The 20,994-nt window shown below is 37.7% G+C and overlaps 1 long non-coding RNA gene across 1 annotated transcript in view; it reads left to right on the top strand.

Annotated features, from left to right (window-relative positions):
• Positions 1–564: 564 nt before the first annotated feature.
• The window catches only part of LOC150097969 (uncharacterized), a 33,601-nt gene continuing 13,171 nt past the window's right edge, over positions 565–20,994 (top strand). Inside the window, exons 1-2 of the long non-coding RNA XR_016549595.1 lie at positions 565–649; positions 20,760–20,896. This is a non-coding gene — a long non-coding RNA (uncharacterized LOC150097969). The remainder of the gene's footprint in view (positions 650–20,759; positions 20,897–20,994) is intronic.

Here is a 20,994-nt window from a genome sequence, read left to right as displayed (position 1 = left end):
GACGAATGTGAATGATTAGATATCGTACTTAAGAATTGTGATAATTTGATAACCTGCCAAGCTTCAGCTTCTTATATTACTTGTTCCTAAGAGAACAAGAAGTGTTTTTTTTTTCCTAAGCTATTTCTTAACCGTCGATCGTTGTTGTTTACTCTAGTGGATGTTGCCGCAGTTCCTTCAAGTCATGTGACCGGGGCAAATTAGCCGATATACTTAAGTGTTAGAAAACTATTAAGGTTTGGTAACTGAGCGTTTGTAATAGTTTCTTAATTATTTTGTTAGCTTGTTCCTCTCTGTCTGAAACAACTTCTATTACTTTTATTTCCCCCTAGTTTAGCTGTTATTCCTGATGTGATGATAAAGATATTAAAAAATTCTTGGAATGGCTATCGTAAATCATCCGAAAATTTCTTGGAAATTCCACAGCTGCTGAGGAAGCTAATTACGCATAGGTTATCCTTGCTCTACCTAGTTTTACAAGTTTTAGAAAAATCATGAGAAGCAAGTTAAATTTATACACGATTTTCTCTGATTTATGAGGCCCCACGAAGGCGAAGTAATGGCGGACTAAGTTACTTTCAGCTACGGAAGTTAGAAGCGTTTTCGATAGAGTTCGAAAATTTCCAAACGTCAGGCTATGTATATGTCGGTAAAGTTTACAATTGTATTTAAAAAACTTTATTTTAGTAAGCTTTTAACAAATTATCAACTATTAAAAAAAATTTCAGAACTATTTTATTGGTCTTAAATCTATCGTGATTTCGTCCCTGTTTACAAGAAGATATCTTAGTTGTACGCAACGCATAGACATGTAGCATTAAGCATCTTTTAGATACAGACATAGAAGTGAAGAAAAAAATGTTAATGATTAATCTATAAGAGAAAGCAATACAATTTATTGTTTGGAATTTCGACGACTCGATTAAGACTAGTGCAATGTCTGTAAACTGTATGTATTCTTCTGGCCAATTGCTTATTTTGGAGGATGACAAACCTGAGTTTCCAGGAGGCGAACCATCCACCTCCTCATGAGAGACCAGTTAACTTCATGTTCCAGACGGGGTTCGAATCCAGGTCTTTCATCTCAAAAATCATTGCGATACTGACTAAGCTACTCAAGGAAAGCAACTGAATCCATACCATATATATCATTTTGCCTACTTGACATTCATGTACAGTAGATTTTGTCCTCTAGTGTTGTGTTGATATAAAAAATACATTTCTTATTCCCCTGTACATCTTTCTAGTAGTTAGAGTAATGCCTACAGTTCAGTGGCAAATAATCCATTTTATCAATCTCTATATTGATCAAATGCATACCTCATTGGCAGTGAAATTATTAAAATAGTGTCCGCGCGGTTAGCCTAGTGGCTGTGCGCTTCGCAGCCATATGCCGGGGAAGGAGTGTCCTAGGTTCGATTCCCGTCGGTGATGTGAGGAGCTCAAGGATTTTCCTCAGCCATAGCCAAGTTAGCCGGTCTTGGGCGTGGACAGCAGGGTTTATCCTGTTTTTTTTTTTATCCCACAAAACAGGCAAGCCGGCCTTCAGAACTCGACACTATGGACATAGGATACACCCGGGCGTAGGGCTGACCACATCCTGTAGACGGTTTGAGGGCCGATGATTAATAAACCCTCGACACCCCAAGGGAAAAGAGGGAAAAGGAAGATGAGATGAGATTAAAATAGTTTCAACTCCTATAAAACAACTAAACTAGCCATAGCACTAGTGGATGCAATTGACCACTTCATGTTCTTACGGGCTTCGGTATCAAATGCCGTCAAATATAATCCAGTTGAATAACGTGGATGACGAAGAAGTACTTTGACTAATTATGTTAGGAAGGAAGCACGGTCAATTTTCATTTTCAGTCGACACTCCCTAACTTTCTCCATCAAAGACTACTTTGTCAAATGCGAAGGATTCCTGCGTATCCGACATCCGTGAAATTTATACGTGCCAATGTACCTCGGCGATTATTACTCACCACAAGCTCTCCTTCGCACTAGAAAGGGATGCCTTTTTGCATTAATTTTATGAGTCCTGCTGATAACAATACATCAACTAAGATCGACTACTTACAACGTGAGTACTGATGGCAGAAACTAACTATTATTATTTTCTACTGAATTTAATACCAGAGTGAACTTATTAGGAGTATGACTGCACTTTTCACAGATGTTAAAAAAAATGTGCTGCACTCTTCCTCTTTGACTTTATACAATACTGTACAAAGACATTTTGGACGTGAAAGAATGATGCTATATTTAAAATGGGCGAGCTAATACACTAATATATACTGAATGGAAAGAAGTCACCGGACACCATGGTGTGAGGAACAAATTCCCACGGCGCCCACATTAATAAGCTGTAGGACCTCCTTTCGCTACGATGACCACAGCAATCCTAAGGGACATACTTTCTACAAGCGTACGATAGCAGTCAATGGCAATTTTGGACCATTTTTCGTGTAGGCATATAATGAGGTAGACGTCCCTGGACTTCACCAAATGCTCCAGTTCACCCCACAGATGTTCAGATCAAGTTTGGTGACGTCCACAAACCACGCAGTTACAGCAGCAACAGCCTTATGACACTGTGCATTCTCTTGCTGAAAAAGACAGTGGTTGCTTCCGTAGAAATGCGACAAACTAGGAAGCATTGCACTGTCCAGAATGTTCACATACCTCTCGACCTTCCCTCAAACCAGGAAAAACAGGACCATACCTTTACACCGCCACCTCCGAATTTCATAGTTGGGGTCAGGGCCGTCGGAAGCGGGCATTCAGAGCATGCGGGCGCCGCTACGAAGGGGGGGGGGGGGGGGAAACGCCGCCTCTGGCACACACACGCCCGGATCGTTACAGGGGAGCTTAGATAGAAATTGCATGCGGGCGGCTAAAACCCTAGCGCCGCCACTGGTTGGGGTTACGCACTTTATAGTGCGCAACCCAACTGGCCTTAATCTTCTATTGCAAGTATCACTTGCAGCTGAATCCCCGCGCTTTCACCTTACCATGGTATCACTAATTAATTGTTGTCCTGAGATAGCCCAAGTTTTCAACAATTTGCTTTACAGATGGGCTTGCAACATGGCATCCTATCGCAACCTCTTTCAAACTCCATCAGTTCCCTTCTCGCAGCCATTCCACCTCACACAGTTGCACTGACTTAGCAGCATCATATTTTCCAATTTATACCGGCTACATACACGTGACTCATTACATGACACGATACAACTTGCCTATGGGGGTGCCCGTTGACTTCTTTCTAAGTAGTGTAAACGTCAGATCAACACCACTTTTTTTTTTTTCGGACGAAGCCGAACTTCAACCCAACTGGGCTTAAATTCAGTTGATCACATGCAGACCTAGTGGGGCTTTTCAGGAAGGCTTTTTCAAACTTAAATGTTTGATTTTCAGATGTTTAGTTGTAGTTTCGTAACCATTTGAAAAGGAAGTAAAGAGGGGTTTGTTGACTATATTTCTTGCGAAAACATTGAAAACTGGTATATTAATATCCTGAAAAGGAGGTTGCTGCTCTCGAGAACTGAAAATTTGACGTATTTGAAAATTGTGGATTTCATGTTTACTGCCCTCTGTCCAGGTCCGTTCCGTACCGGGGTGCAATGAAACCGGTCGGCACAATTTAGAGGTAGTATAATCGGACACATTGATAAAAAAATAGAGAATAAATAATACAGTGAACTGAAAAATTAATAAAAAATCACTTACGATCGAGTATGTCACAGGAAAGATTAAAATATTATTATTATTATTATTATTGATTTAAGATATATACTTATATCAAAATTATTGATTGATATAAGAAAGCTACATAGAAAGTCAGAATTCGTTCAAAAACAACACAAATTCCTTGGATAACACAAAACTTAATCCTAGAAATACACAGGAAGGACACTTTATGGAAATAATTAAAGCGATATCCAAATAACACTGCTTTAAAAACTGAATATAAGATAACAAGGAATCGCCTTACAACACAAATCAGAAATGCAAAAAGAAGCTACTACAGAGTAATAGTAACTCCATAATAACGCAAGCATAGCCCAAACAAATATGCAACATGACATAAATCTGATCATAGACTGGCTCCCAAAAAACTCCATTCACCTAAAGTCAGAAAAGACAAAATTAATGATATTCAGAAATCCACTGACTCGACCAGTTGATAACAAATATATAACCATCCAACATCCACTTTCCAACATAAAAAACACACAGAACAGCAAAACCACTACAATCACTCAGGTTGAAACAATACGATACCTTGGAATTTACTTCGATGCAGATATGAACTGGAATAGCCACATAAGCCATCTACAAACTCCGAACAATAAGTGGCAAACTCTACAGGTTAAAAGACATAGTTCCCATACGCCTAAAAATACTAATATACAAAGCACTATGCCAAAATATACTAAGATACGCTATAACAACGTATGCTTTCTCTGCACCCTACAAATTAAATAGATTAATGTCGCTACAGTACAAAATGATAAAACTGATCTTTTGGGAACAAAGCGAAAATAACGACCTTATATACATTGCAATGTCAGAACACAAAATACTGACAGCAAAACATTTATGTCACTATGCAGCTTTGCTAAAACATTATTTCGATGACAACTACAGGACAGTCAGAAATACATACCGTATAACAAGACCTCAGACAACTAATTATATCACATATAAATACAACAATCACTACGGAAAGGCCACGCGAAACTTCTACATCCCAGACATGATAAACAAATTACCTTTTGAATACAGAAACCTTACAAACTACAATTGCCTGAAAAGAGCTCTAAGGACATACCATGAACAAGAAACACGCACCAAAATACCATACAAACTTAATGAAACACAATATATTCGTTCAGGCTTCCCGTTCAGCGACGCATCAATACATTCCAAGTTTGTGTGTGTGTGTGTGTGTGTGTGTGTGTGTGTGTGTGTGTGTGTGTGTGTGTGTGTGTGTGTGTGTGTGCGTGCGCACGCACGCACGCACGCACGCGAATTTCTCAATCATAGATTTGTAGCTTTCCAACACAGCAAAAAAACCAATAAATAATAATCAACTGGTGTCATCCCCAGATAAGCTTACATAGAAGCTTCGAGGATGAAAGCAGAGAAATTAGTTCTCATCCAAGATGTATCATATGTAACCAAGTGCATGTAATGTGCGTATTACATGTAAACCAAAGTATTTAATGTATGTATTATATGTAAACAAATGTATGTAAAGTAAGTATCATATGTAAACAAATGTAAGTAATGTATGTAATAACTGTAACAAAAGTATGCAATATGGAGTGATTATATCCATTGATATTGTATATATAGAGTGTAAAATTGCAAAGAAACATCTGTAATAATCATCATTATGAATATTATAATAATATACGTTGTAAACAGGTATTATTATTATTTAAAAAAACTTTACGTACGAGAAAGTATTTGTTATGTATAATTGTGTTCATATAATGTATGTAATTTATCTAAGAAATAATAAAATGTTAAAAAAATTCTCTTAGTCTCCAGGGAGTCAAGGACTCATCGAGGGAGGCTGTAAATTACCCAACCAAGCTATCATACCTTCCCTTAAATTCATTCACACTAGATGCACTCACTACCCCTAAGGGCAAATTATTCCACTCACTCACTGCTCTCTGGGAGAAAAACCTACCTCTTTTACCTTTCTTGACCTTAACTTCCATGGATGCTCCCGTGTTCTCTCCCCGCCTTCCATATAACGAAAAATTTCATCATTTGAAATATAACACCCCTTCAAACGTTTATAGACCTCTACATATCACCCCTCTTTCTCCTGTTAACCAGAGTCAGCAATCCACATACTCGCAATCTGTCCTCATAATCTAAATCCCATAATCCGGATATAATCTTTGTAACTCTTCTTTTCACCCCTTTCCACAGCTTTTTTATCCCCTTGGAACCCGGGAGACCAAATCTGCGCAATTTATCCATATCCACATGCATTTATCCATATTAAGTATAGAAAATGAAATATGTAGCAATTTAGGTTTAGAAGATATCATAAAAGATTTATCTGTGATGAAAGCCAGAAGAACATATCGTCTCAGTAGGAATAAATAATAAATAAATAACAATAAGTTTTTTTACTATTTGTGTTTTTTCTTTATTTTAATATACATTCCTCTTAATGCGCAGTATAATAAAATTATTCGTAATGTGTTGTTGTACTTCGGGATCTTTTAAATTTTAATGGAAGAGGTGGCACAAAACTTTTGCAACCAGGCGACGCAAACCCACGAATGGCCCTGCCTCTATCATCGAACTAAAGCGCCCATCATTCTATGTTGACACTTCCAATAGCTGCTAACTAAAAATAACTGCTGAGATAAAACATCAGAACACTACCATATTATTTGTAATTATCCACAGCTGAATGTTATTAAGCAATGCTGGTATTAGCGAGCAGAGAACTAGGGAAAGTATTCACCAAGAACGAAAAGATAAATGAAAACCATAATAAAATTGTCTTCTTCTTCTTCTTTAGCTGCCAAGCCTAGTTACTTGTGCCGCTGTTTTCAAGACAATCCGCATCTTCCCTCAATGTTTCTTCTGCTTCCGTTCTTCTTGGTATCCAGTTCTTTACTTTCTTTGTCCATATGCTATCCTGTGCTCGTAAATGTTTTCTCTGATTTGTGAGTTTCTAATTTTGTAGTTTTTCAAGTATTTTTGCTGCATATGTTAGTAATTGGTTGGTCATACAATTCGTTTGTAGATTATTTCTGTTTTTTAAGGATCTTATTCTTCGGGATGAGGCCTTTGAGATATTCAAATAGCTTTTAGTGATAATAGCTTTTTAATAACTTTCCTTGTACTTCATGCCCTTGGTCGGAAACACCTGGGTTCGATTCCTATCTATGACGTGAGGAACCTTTATCTGTTGTCTTTCGACAAAAGGTGAGTTAGCCGGTCTCATACGGAGGTGGAGGGTTCCCCCCTCCGGAAAACTCGGTTTTTTTGTCCCTCGGAACAGGCAAACCGGCCCGTGAACACAAAAGTGTTTTACGATCTACAGTCGTAAAATACTTAATAACTCACTAGGAGGGCTTAACCAGTCCTCAGGGACGGTAGAGGAACGGGAGAACTCCATACGAAATAAATCTTACCAGCTTGTTCAATTATTTTTCTATTAATTTCTAATTACACCTGAATTTCCACACACTCACTGATAAGAATGTTTTCAGTCAGGCAGTGCTATTTTTTTCAGTAATATTCTATTTTCTCAGTACTCGGCTTAGTTTACTTTTTTTTTTAACAATATGGGATGCTTAGATGGTAATTGTTACTAGAATTCCTACTATTTCGGATCGCCACAAATGACTATAAACCTCTTTGTTTTTAATAAATTTTAAGAGTAGATCAGTGGTTCCCAAAGTGGGATTATATAAGGGGGCGCTAAGAGGCAAGCAGGCAGCAGGGGGGGCGCTCAATTCGTTTGCAAAATGCTGAAATGTGCAATAATTATTGCTGCTGTTTGATTATTATTATTGTTGTTTCCCAGACATTTTTAGAGTTTTTTGTTGGTAATTTCTTAAGTGGTCCTTTTTTACCTTAATAGTATTGAGTGTTATAATGTATTTTCCCATATTCTTATTTACTGAAAAAAATGTGACTATGTAAGTGTTGTGTCACAGCTTGACAAATTATAGGTTCTGTTATATTGTGAGGGTATAATGATAAAGATTATTATTCAAAAACTGCTTTCAAATATGCATGTACGCTTATTTCTGCATGTTCCAGAATAGAAATGGCAGATGCAGATACGTCAAAGAAGAAATGTAGGCAGTATAGCATTAAATACCTAAAATATGGATGCATACCAGCACCAACAAACCAGCAGTTGCCAATTTGTGAAAAGGTCTTCTCTAATGAGGCCAATGAAGCTTTCCGGAATAATTGAACATTTGAAGATGGTACATCCTGACAAGCAAGTAGATCAAGGATTTACTTTCGTTGGAAGTTCCAGATTAAGTAATAAATCCATTTTCCGATACTGAGGTAGTGGAAGCCATGAAGGAAGAACTAATTGAGCTACAAAATGACTTTGAGCTGAAGCCAAAATTTAAGAAATCTTATGAAGAGTTTTGGTTGGAAAGAGAGAGCTCTGCTCTTTCTGCAAAGAGATTTCAAAGCCGAATAGAGAAACTATAAAAGTTTCGGCGGATCCAAGCGTAAGCAAACGTTTCATGACAGGGGCAACTCGTAGTAAAAGTGGATAAGCTCTGATCACTATCCTTAGTATTTCCCATAATATAAAACACATCTCCTAGGGAAGATGTACGATGTTATACATGTCCACTAGGAGATGCCTTTTGCATTATGGGAAATAAATACTAAGGACAGTGATCAGAGCTTACTCCACTTTACGAGTTGCCCCTGTCATGAAAGGTTTGCTTACGCTTGGATCCGCCGAAACTTTTATAGTTTCTCAATTCGGCTTTGAAATAATGTTAGATTCAATATCCACTTAATTTGAATAAGACTCCAGATAACTCAACGTGGAGATTTAAGACTCCTGCTAAGTGATATTAAACCAGACATAGGAAAACTGGTATCACTCCATGAAGCCCATCCATCACATGAAGGATTTTCTGAACATTCAAGTCAATAGTTGCTATTAAAGTTAAATGTTTTTTTTTTGATTTAAAATAATTTAAAATTATAAATTAATAATTTGTTTTTTAAAATGTTATTACAGTTCCTTGTGGGTTGTGTGAATCACTTTCCTGAATGTAGGGTGGACTCAGGTAAGACAGGGGAGCACTGACGATGAGTTTATGGATTCGAGAGGATGGTTGCCCGAAAAAGTTTGGAAACCACTGGTGTAGATGAATTCCATTGCCACCTAAATAAAACGTCATTATATTTTAAACTTTTTAACTACCAACTAATCAGAAGTATGGATTAAAAGCGGCACATTAATTCATGCATACAGTTTGATGGAAGCTATGTGTAAATAGCATCTGTATAACATTCCTTTACATAATGATTACGAAGCAGCTCATTGCATTTCCATATAATTTTAAATAGGATAGAATGCAATTTCTAAATCTTCAAAATAATCAATCCTGCTCGAAATTCACAGTACTGCTTTTCTCTGATTATTAGAGTTGAGAATTATGGCACGTATTGAATCCTCTGGATTTGCCACCGGATGAAACTTAAAACTTTTTTTTTTCGTTTTCATATACAAGTGCAGTTCTATTTAATTTTACTCACTTTATATGTCCTGAAACTTCTGTAAGATGGCGCTACTACTGTTAGGACGCTTTTTGTTTCTTTTCAAGCAAATAATTTCCGAGAGTTGCAGTGTCAAAAAGCCAATAAGACTGCAGTCGACTAATCTTGCACGCTCCATCCCTTAGTTTCCAAAAAGTTGGCTTTTCTACAAACAAGTACACCTATTATTCTCCCGATTGGCGAAACAGCTGACATCTCTGCAAAGAAAACATAAAAAAAAAAGCTTACAATATATGCTGTTTATGTCTTAATGAATGTGTTAATTTAAAACTCTTTCTTATAGGAGCACAGAAGTGCTTAAGAAACTAATTCATACGGCAGGAAGCAAAATTATTTACTTTTCCGTTCCACTACATTCATCTCAATATTGGAGCAGTCGGCTCATTGGTGGCACGTACACTGTCGATACCTCTTTGTTCTTGTGTGATCCTTTCTGCGTCTCTTTATCCCTCTATTCCACAGGTGTCAATGCTCACTTAACCCTTCACGTATCGGATCTAATGACTTAGGCCGCGTCTGCTTTTCATGTGGACGTTCCAGCCCATTGTCGGGCACGTGCCGCGTGGGATGGGAAACTGACACCAGGCGATAACCAGGCGTAACGGACAACAGGAGTACATTTAGTGACAATGGCTGTACACGGCATGCTGAACAGGTAAAGGAGGCGAGCTTTCTCATGATTGATGACTCCAACCCCCCCCCCCTCTTTCCCCTTTCTAGTTTCAGGCTTGCAAGTGCGGCGACTGCCTCCCTCTGAACATCAACCATGCTCCACATTAAGGATAAAACGTCCATTAATTTTCATTTGCTTTCGTTAGCAGCTTTTGCGTTTCTTTGCTGTCCACTTATTCTTCATAATCTTTTAAAACGCACGCGCGACTTCCGTACACCGTTAAGCGTGGCTTCTGTCTTCTGCCCGTTTTCTTTAATGAACTACGAAACTACAGAGTGCATCACATGCATTCTCTACCTGCTCCTCTTTCACTAGGGATAAGCCTTAGAAGAGGTCGTACAATAGAAACATGGTTATTGTTGTTTACTGAACCGATCAAATTCGTCTGTTGAAGTCTTCATAATAGGCAATTAGTCCCCACATGCGAACGTTAATCCTATATCGATGTTTTTATCATTTTAACTAATAGTAGGCTAGTTAAAGCTAGGACACGTTTATTGGGCGGGGCAGTTTCAACATACGTTAGATTGTGTCTCTGTGGCTTGCCGAATAAGCCTCAGAGACCAACATTTTTTTTTCCGTAACCACAAATGGTTTTGACATGTTTATGATCAAAGAAATTTTCGTTTCCCCTATCGTATGCCCATTCATAATAATAAAAGAAAGCAAAAGCTGTTGGACAGGTACTGATTTCAGCTATTCCTGATTTTTAATTAAACAAAAAAGCGGATGTGGGAGATAAGAATTTGAATTCAACCTTCTTGTTGAAAAACATAAATTTGAATTGCATTTAAAAATGCTACCCCCCCTCCAAAAGGAGGTGGGGGTTCCTCTCCATCTCCCCCATTTTTATTTTCTTATGAGTCGAAATTTCGGGACAGATTCACTTCACATGTGCAGAGCTATTGGCTTTCGTGGCCTGTCACATTGATAAATACCTCTGGATAAAATTAATTTAAAAGTCACAAAATCTTTTCATTATTAAACACGTCCAGTTATTCGGGTTATTACACTGCCGTTCCACCATATGACTGTCGGCAAAGTTATTGTGTAATTGTCACTAAGACGTTCTTTATTTGCGGAACGTGGTTGAGAGAGGGAAAAAAAAACGATTGGTTTTAGAATTAATTTTTGTTTCTTTACTCACCGCTCATTATCCAGGACTTTTAATTTCATCTCCAACGACTTCCCAACTCCGACAATCTTTTATTAATCTTGCTTCTGTGCAAAGCAACGCTCTGCTGCATAAGGTCCCGTTATCGGCTCAGGCATCCTCTGACACATGAGCCGGTGAATTTTTTAACTCCCTCTCCTCCCCCCCCCCCTCTAGTGACCGACGAAATGAAAGCGACAATCGAGAGATTTAATAAAATATTCTCCGCATTGTCATCTTTTCTTGTGTCGTTACAGCAGGGGAAGGAGGACGTGTGTGACAACCATTATCTTTCTCCCTTCCCCCTCACTGTGTCACGTTGTCGACTGTGGACAAACTGTTCATCGAATCCTTAACGATTTAATAACAGAATTAAATGAAGGTACCTCAGAGGGCTGTTCTCTCTTAGAGTGTCGCAACGACAGGCTTAGTTATCGATGTGTCAGCTTTGCACGTACAAATATGATGATTTAATCATCTTTTAAACATGTTTCTCGCGAAACTATATCAACCCAACTGGAAAGATGTTGTCACGAGCTCCACAAAAAGCCCCACACACGAAAAAGCCGCTAATGTTACAATAAATTAGTTTTATGTATTAACCTATGAAATGATAAACGACAAGAAACTTTAATTCCGTGTTAGTTCGGGGGAAAAACGACTCCCTACATGCTTGTTCTTTGGCAGATATTGCTTTAAACAGACAACTAATATCTTCCGACAGTTTGGACTTAAACCTGCTCTGTATCTCCATGGCTTTTATTAAGCAAATATAATTCCACCATCAATTTGGTGAAAGAGTGACGCGCAAAAAGTGAACAAGCTGCCACACCAAACCCAGGTCAAAGAGATGCGTTCCACACAACGTCTCTTTTTTTTTCTTTTTGCTCTTCAAATCCCTTTATTTACTAGTGTATAACGTATGGAAAGAGGAGGGGGTCGGGGATGAAGACCTGTTCGAACCTCGTCGTCGAAGTCCAGAACATTATAAAACTAAAAGTCACTGCAGATAAAGCGCTTGTTTATTTTTCAGAGCTGAACAAATAGCTAATTGTAGCTCACATTTGATGAGATAAAGCATCATACAGCACATCACATTTCCGAAGAAGCTAAGTGTCTGCTTCCTAAAAAATGGCAGCTATCACTTCATCTGGATTTCATAGCTACCAGCGTATTTAATAAAGAGTGAAAAACTTAAAAGTTTGCCCCACAAAAATGAGAAAGATAAGAGAAATTTCAATAAATATAAAAATATTAAACTCAGTGCTGAAAAAGAAGATACTCTCAGACTACAGAGACATGTCCTAATTGTCTACTTAGTCAGTGTCTCCAAGTAGACAGCGTTTCTTCTTTTCAACTCAATAAACAATGAATTTCGAATCTTCGAGCAACCTGTAAACTTTGGATATTATCAAAATGATTAATCAGTCTTTAAAAACTATCTTGATGTAGATCCAGTTTTACTTACCGCACACAACATAATGATTTTATCTGATTGAATATAAATATTTCCCTTCATTTAAGAATCAACACTGGATAAAATATATTGCGTTCTACACTTAATAGGAGTTCCGTGCAATCTTAGATATATGCGATATTCCTGAAGTATTATATTAGCACTTGCAGGTTTTGCAATGTGCAAATTCATGTCTGTCTGACTTTTGACAGTCATCCTACCGACGAAACGTTGTTCATTCACAGAACATGAGTACGAGCACAATGGATAGAGTAGGAGTTAGATAATCCGGAAAATGTACTCCAGAGACCAGAGCCTTTTCTTCAAGCCACTTCATGTTACAAGTGAGTGAGATGGTGACCCTATACTGAATAATAAGAATTCTCTACCTCCCAAAGATATTTACAAAACATCCATGGCGTAAGTGGAATCCGAACCTGTTTGTTAGCTGAGACACTATTCACTCACCAACCAGAGTGGCAATGCACCAATCAACAGACTAATCAGTGCACTCATTGCACGGAACTGCTCTACACTATTCCTTTAATTTACCTCTTCCGACAGATAACAGTACCTTTAAGTATTTCATAGCATTTTCTAGAATATAACTCGTATAGGTGCATACATACTACTATGATGTGAATGTAATATTTGTACGTCCCTAACAAATCAACACACACTCAGCGTATGTAGAGTGATTTTACATTATTCAGCTTGCGCTCTTCATCCACGTGTTCAGATATGCCAATAGGAGGATACGAGGTTAATTCCATGATATGACTTAGGTAAAAAAAACAAAAAAAACAAGCCGATTCGAAATTAAAATATCCCTCTAAGTAACGCATGATACTTTTAGACTGCTCCGCTCTCTCGTCAACATCCAGCCCTTACACTAGCAACACGTTGCCCTATTTCTTCCTTTATTTAAGTATTTACGCGTTGAACTAATTCTTGATAACGTGGATTTAGGAGGGGGTTTCTCCTATATTCTCCAATTCCAATTCTTCATTAACCACACACTAAATAATGTGAAAAAATCGAAGGCTTTTCCTGCACTTATTAGCCGGAACCAGAGAGAGAGAAAAAGCCATTATTTCCTTCCCACTTTCTTTCACTCCAATCAGCAATAACACTTTTATGTCCGTGCTTTCCCTGCCTGTGTACCGTAAATTTTCTGACTTATACCAGCACATAGCGACAGGAAAGACTCGCAGCCAAACCACCCACTGAAGTGTTTGCAAACATCACCCGTAGCGAAAAGCGGCTGAGAGAGAGAGAGAGAGAGAGAGAGAGAGAAAAAAAAAGCCATATCGAGGCGTGACCCCTAGACAGTACTTGTATGTGCGTGTGTTGCTAACAGAGTGTATACGGACGTACGTTCCGCTAAGAGTGATCCTCTTTTACTGCGTTCATCCATCAGCAGGGCATCTCGCGCGGCTTAAAACCATTGACGATATATTTATATTTATTTATTTCTGTGGATCGAATGCATCAAAGAAAGATGAAATGCGGTTGATGGTGTCGTAGGTTTCTGAGCTGTCGGATTGACGAACAGGAAGACATAGCATTGTCACTCGTTACGGACAAAGTGGATGTTCCTCCCCTCCATCTATCCGGTCGTTTAGTTGTATTTTCTCTCTATCTCATTCAGTTCCCTTACGGAACCATTAATCAGGCAGTCATTCCGTAGGATTATGGGCCTTCACCGAGCACGCTCTGTGGAGAGAGCCGTGATGATTTATGGAGATGAAGTGTATCTGATGAAGTTGGAATCATAACTCTAGGCAAAGTCCTCCACACAGACACAGACGGCCCCACCCTTTTGAAACCATATTCAATTAATGGCAAGCCTTCATTGTTTTCTATTGCCATTCATCTCCAACACTGTGGGAGACTGAGATGGGACAGGGACGGGTAGGGAGAGAAGACCGGTTTATCACAGCTAGTCAAGGGGCGACAATGGCATGTATCTGGGACGGTTATCAAAACTAACAATTGTCAGGAAAAGTCGTATTTATCATCCATTCTTTCGTTCTTTCTATCTCCTTCTCTCAAACTGTAGGCTCTGAGTTTTCTGGCCTGATGTAGGATTAAGTAATAAGTACGGACATGCATTGGTGTTGGCTGTGCAAAAAGCTGCACACAGGAAAAACCTTAAGGCGCTATTTGTACAAGGCGCTATTTGAGACACAGTTTTGACAGTTTTTCATTATAGTTGCGTCTTAAAAGAAAATTAATTTAATACACCGATTTCTGATCATTCATATTTCACACTCTCAGCCACAGCAGCATTTTTCAAATGGCTCCCCCCCCGCCTCAATCTTTCCAATGCATTACTGAGATTTAGAAAATAAACTTCAGATAATATTCTTTCAACTAATAGTAAATAAAGATGAGATTGATTAAAATTTTCACAATCTGAGATCTTTCGGTGTTTTATTCTTTTATTTTTTCGATGTGCAAGACGCAACACTGTCGATTTACAGTTATAACTAACTTGAAATCAAACATTACATTGTGAGGGCTTCTGTTAATTCATCATTCAAAAGTTTTGCATTCTAATAACGTTGATTCCTTGGGTAATTTAAAATTGCCGAATTATTTCATAATTATTATGGATTATCCCGTGTTGAAAATAATTAAAGTAGTGTAGAAAAAAGTTTAATTTCTATCAAAATATTACAAGCATTCGGTAATCATTTTTGTCTTTTCTGTGTGTCTACTTACATAGTTGTTAGATGTTCGTGCGTTAACAATAACATGTTTAACTACAGATTCCATTTCAGACATCTGTTTCTTTCACTATCTGTTTTTTTAGCTCACCAGTTAGTTTCTAATGATATATTATTCACAATAACCAAACGTTTTATCTATTTCATGCCACTTCATTTCTGATAAACTTTACATAATGCGGTTAATTTAATTGAATGTATCTAAATTATTTTCAGAAAATATATATGATAGTGTATTTTCTTTTTTGAAACATTTATTTCTACCATATCGGTAAAGAATTTCCTGAGTTAAACTCGCATTTGAGTTTGTTTGAATAATAATAATTTCGTTTCACTTTTATTTTCCTGTTTTCTATTCGGCGACTTGCCCTCTCTCTCTCTCTCTCTCTCTCTCTCTCTCTCTCCTTCCCTTCTCGTTAGGTTCAACCTATCCACTCTCCAAGTAAACAACTCTATCATCCTCTTGAGTCACGACTTTTATCCCGCCACCAAAACCCCCTGAAGAAACGCCACACCGTAGTAAAAATCGATCATTTAGAAATTCCGTTTGCCATCCCCCTTCACCATTTCGGCGATGGTGTAAGTCTTTAATTATTAGTCCGAGCTGCACGACCTTATTGGAGAAGCATCTTTCTCTCAGTGTGTGTGTGTATGCTTAATGTAAAATGTCGAGTTAAATTACCGGATGCGGTTTGATGACTGAAATCAAATTACAGCATGCTGTTATTAGATTTGGAGGGACGGACGAGAAATGCATATGGCAAACATGTCAGATCAGGAATGACACTTTGTGTAACAAGAATGGATGCATAAACCCGCTCTCCATCTCTGTCCACAGATGAAACAGGTTGGCTCACGCCACTTTGCTGCAACATTTCTCTTATTAAGTTTATCGTTAGGACTGTTATTGTTCCTGACACTCTGACTTACTGGGATAAATAGAGACCCGGAGAATTTTATGTTTTTAACAAGAGACGGGCTCGCGCAATATTCTCCGTCCAAATGGCGGTATTTACTCTGGCGACCATTCTTCTTTCTGTTCGCCAAAGTAATGAGTATTTGCATTTCCTTTTATGGAGTGATGTTTCATCTGTGGAAGACGCCGAGCGAGATGGAGACTGGATGTAAGAGAATCCATCAATTTCACGGAACGGGCACTCTGAAATTTAATAAACCGGAGAAGCAAAAAGAAAAAGATGAGGAACAAGAGAAAAGATAAGGCTGAAACACAGAGGGGAAGAAAATAAAATATTTGAGCTGTGCAATGAGATGACAAAGCTACTTGGATAAAGATATTTTAATGAATTAATATGAGCTCGTTCTCTGCAGTTTTTTGTTGTATCTATCAGTTTCTTTTGTTTCTATGACAACCAATTAAGCTACATCAGCACAGAGTGAGCTGTAAACTTGTCAGTTTAGAATCTAATCCATAACATATTAAAGTAGGAAAATGCGACAGAATTACAGCAAGTCCTCTGGGTGTCACAAATCTTCACAAACAGTGGCATTCATCTACTAAAAAATGTTTAGCAAAATACAAAACAACACAATAAAACCGTTTGCATTTGAAATATTTGATAAGGAACTCTTTCTCATAAAACTGGGAATAAAAACATTAATTTGAATAGATGGCTTATAAAAACAAATCATTTGAGTTTAGGCAATAAAGAAATAATTTGTTGGATTAACATTCAAATCATTACAGAAACGTATACCTTATAAGTCTGCCTGGTATGTTTTATGTTAATTTGAACATGGCAAAACTACGCAGATTCATTAATTATATCGATTTTAAAATACCACGCTATTAATTAAGACATCATCTCCCCACAGTAAATGCACTACATTGTGGATTCTAATCACCAAACTCTACGTTTCGAGTGATTGAATACTAGCTTACCTTACTCAGAATGCAGTTCAAAGAAGATTGTTATAACAAAAAAAAAAAGTCTCACTATAATTAAAGCAAAATTTTCTGCTTTAATTTGCTACTTGATTGGCAAAATCGACTAGCTGATTAGTTGATCGTAATTTCCGCAAACTCAACTAAGGGTATGAGACTAACATATGCTATGTCTGTTAGTTACGTTCTTCTCTCTAAACCTACCTTTCCCAGGGAGAAATCTCTTCCACCTTATGAATTAGTAATAATAATAATAATTTAAAAACCTTGTATTAAAAGCTGACATTTTGTCCTTTCGTTTACTCCATGTCCTGATTAAAATAAACATTTGTCTAAACTTAATTTTCTTTATAACTGTTTAGAATATTGCTGCAATGTTTAGAAAGCATTTTAGAATGTCCCGTATGTGCATTAATTTCTTTGTATTTATTCAGAATCCAAATTCATTATGGTTAGAATTCAGTTATCTAAGATATAAAATATTCATGTTTAATAAAATATGTTTGAATATCTCTTATATATTGTATAAGGTACTATCCGGCCTGATAATACAGCTATGTATAAAACGTAGTCACTATAATCAATATGTTGAGCAGGGTCGTTGCCTGATCAGATGGCGCCCTGAGGCGAACAATTAAATATCGCTCGTGATGGATTATAAGACAAAAATATAAGAAAATCTCCAATTGCTAATTTGTTTTTATTACAAAAGAAACATAATGAAACATAGTGTGGTGGCCAAATTTTTTTTATTTTTTTATTTAGTTAGCGACATCCACGCGATAACGCGTGATCGGCCTTTTGGTGAGGCCTCGCATCGCGTGATCGCGCGATATCGTTCATTGCCAAGCTGAAAATTGGAATTTCGTGTGATGCCCATATTTTTTTTCATTTAGTTAGCGACGTCCACGCGATAACGCGTGATCGGCCGTTTGGTGAGGGCTCGCATCGCGCGATATCGCGTGATTGGCAATGAACGTGTTAAGCGGCGCCGTGAGGCAGGCTGCCTCTATGCTACACCCCGTCGACGGTACTGATGTTGGGCTAGCTTTACTCATAAAGTTTATAAAACTCTTAAAGCAGCAAGTATGTTTATTTCTGCTTTAAAAATATAATAATTAACACGGGTAGTCGTTATAAATCTTAATGAGAACAGGAAATGTGCGTACAACATTTTTGGAGGGGAGTAAAACTATAAAATCCTGTATGGCACCTGTCTCAAAAAAAGCTGTTTTTAAGGAGCAGATCCTTCATTTACCGACAGTTATACAAATCTGATTTTGTTATGCCTCTGCAAACATTCCAAATATGATGTGCTCCGTAGCTTTGAGAGTAAGATTTTGATAATCCAACAAAAGCTTTCTTTATTATCTTCGTACTTTTCAGATACGAGAAGTATAACAAGCTTTGACTGAGCCATTACTACAATTTAATATACTTCGGCCAAATCACAAAACAACCCTATATTACGTTAAGCGGGATAAAAATCCCTTATTGTTTTTCAGCCAGTAAGCGTTTTTTTTTATCCCCCTTAACTTATCAACCTCGCCAGAAAAAAATAGCCGTTTGGCTTTTCATCTTAGTTATAACCCTATATTACCTTTGCTACGCTTTCTATAAAGCACACAGCAGAGTTCGGTGTATGACATACTCCATGTATGCTCAACCAATATGTAGACTATTTAGTACAACTCATCGTTCTACAATTCAGTTTGCCATACTCCTGCATGAGCTGTAGATCATATTCTTTTCACTGCATCAATTTCAAAACACCACATTGTAATTGTTCGTTGCAGCTAGTAAAAAATCTTTGGCATGTTCAGGTTGTCATTAGAAGTTGCCCACCAGGCTTTGCACTCTCGATACCATTACATTCTGCCTTTCACTATAATGCAGCATTTTCATCGATTGCTTTTTGGCCCATTTGAAAACATGGTATGAATGTGGTACTCACAGCGTGACATCCACAATGGTACCTCGATATACATGTGCCGCCTGTGACATGCTACACGGTCATTGTATGTATTCATTTGCTCCGCAGTTGGTGTCTTTCAACATACTTTATGGGGACTCCAACCACGAATTTGTCGAAACTACACAAGCATTTCACTGCATATTGCAAATTTATTTTTTTTGCATAAAGTAACCCTGCTCTAGAAACCAAACATGGTCTCCACAGCAGGGTTACGTTTAAGCCTCCAATAAGCAGGACAGTGGCATGCCCTGTTTGTGAATATCCTTATATGGGAGATGAATTTCATCTCCCACCTAAGGATTTGACAAAACATCCATATCCACTGCGGGATTCGAACCCGCAATGGTTGAAGATCAGGTAAGCAATCTCCTGGGCCAACTACGACTTAAGTTGAAAATGACCTGAGAAAAATTTCAACATTCATCACCAAGGCATGCTAGTGTGAGATAAAATCAATGTAGACCGCTATTAAGACTTCTCTCGACATGCTTAGAAAAGTACGATATAAAATTATTTATCGAAATTCAAACTATACATGTAATCGGATGCTGTTTGTTTGGGCACAAAGAATTCCATTGGGCAGCATTTTACAGATTCCGTGATCATATTTGATGAGGTTATTCAACTATTCAGGTTAAAATCAGTAATACAGAAATCATCAAACAGTCCTTGGTCCGCTGTTATTAAATCTATACATAAATGACATTGGTGGGATTATGCTAGAATAAACTGATCAGGCTAGGGATCTTCTTGGAGTGTCAGTAAATAGGAAGTTGAAGTTCAGAGGCTATGTACTAAACATTATGAAAACAACTCAAAAGATAATTGCAATGCTGAAATGAACTTGTAATGATAAGAATGTCATTTTGCCTCTTTGCAAGGCCTCGATAAGACCTTACTTCGACTGCTGTGCGCAGGTCTGGTCTCCTGGTTTCCGTTGTGATTCTGATATATTGGAGAGAGTACAAAAATGATATCAGGATTGTGGAATACTGATTATGAAAACAGATTGAGAATTTGTAGACTGCAGACACTAGCAAACAGGAGAAAAAGGAGTGATATGGTTGAGACTTACAAACTTCTGAAAGGTCATACAGGATTTCAGTAGATGGAATTTTTCATTTTACGGAGGATGGGAAAAGGACAGGAGGACATCCTTGGAAGCTGAGAATGAAGGCCAGTAAGAAGGGATGATGGCCTAGATTTTTCTCTCAGAGGGTGGTCCGTGATTGCGTGATTGGAATGGATTGCCATTGTGTGTGTGTGTGTGTGTGTGTGTGTGTGTGTGTGTGTGTGTGTGTGTGTGTGTGTGTGTGTGTGTGTGTGTGTGTGTGTGTGTGTGATTCAAAAACAAGTATTAAAGCTGGTGCGTATGGCATGTGACTTCCCTCGATGAGTCCCTAACTTCCTGGGTCTCTTTTAATAATTATTATTATTATTTTCTCCTACTTTAAAGTAACAAACTTAAATGTGTTGTCATAAATAAAATTATTTAATATTATATCATATTGTCAAATCACGACACCAATATATTAAACCAATTGCATTTTAGAAGCCGCTTCGAGCCTCCAGAAAGCAAGGCAGATATTGGCAACCAGACAGTAAAAATCATCTATCACCTAAAAGACTGCACATCCAGTGGGATGTGAACCAATACTTTGCAAGTCGAAAACCAGGAATGACACCCAGGTAGGCTTTCTATTTCAAAATTGGCATTATTTAAGACTTCTTTACACATATTGGATAATAAAAACCTAGTTTCTAAATGTTACATTTTTTTCTTGTAA

Source organism: Typopeltis vanoorti, chromosome 16, assembly GCF_054136105.1.
Source record: "Typopeltis vanoorti isolate ZY-2024b chromosome 16, IOZ_Tvanoo_1.0, whole genome shotgun sequence".
In the NCBI taxonomy this organism is placed as follows: Eukaryota; Metazoa; Arthropoda; class Arachnida; order Uropygi; family Thelyphonidae; genus Typopeltis; species Typopeltis vanoorti.
This window is presented reverse-complemented; position numbering and strand designations above follow the sequence as displayed.